Below are 341 nucleotides of genomic sequence, written 5' to 3' on the forward strand. Positions count from 1 at the left end.
GTGTTTTTTTTTTTTTTTTTTTTTAAGATTTTATTTATTTATTTGACAGAGAGAGAGACAGCAAAAGCGGGGAAGGGCAGAGGGAGAGGGAGAAGCAGGCTCGCCCCTGAGCAAGGGGCCTGATGGGGGACTCCATCCCAGGACTCTGGGAACATGACTTAAGCCAAAGGCAGACCCTTAACTGTCTGAGCCACTCAGGCATCCCTAGGAGATGTTTCTAATGTTTAAAAAAACAATTATGAAATTTGTTGAGATTGGAGGTAGTGATTAAAAAAAAAAAATCCCTGTTAATTTTAGGCAGCATGGATTTATTCCTTTCTGGAAGGGTAAGGTTTTTGCAC

This window comes from Ailuropoda melanoleuca, chromosome 19, assembly GCF_002007445.2.
Source record: "Ailuropoda melanoleuca isolate Jingjing chromosome 19, ASM200744v2, whole genome shotgun sequence".
Taxonomy (NCBI): Eukaryota; Metazoa; Chordata; class Mammalia; order Carnivora; family Ursidae; genus Ailuropoda; species Ailuropoda melanoleuca.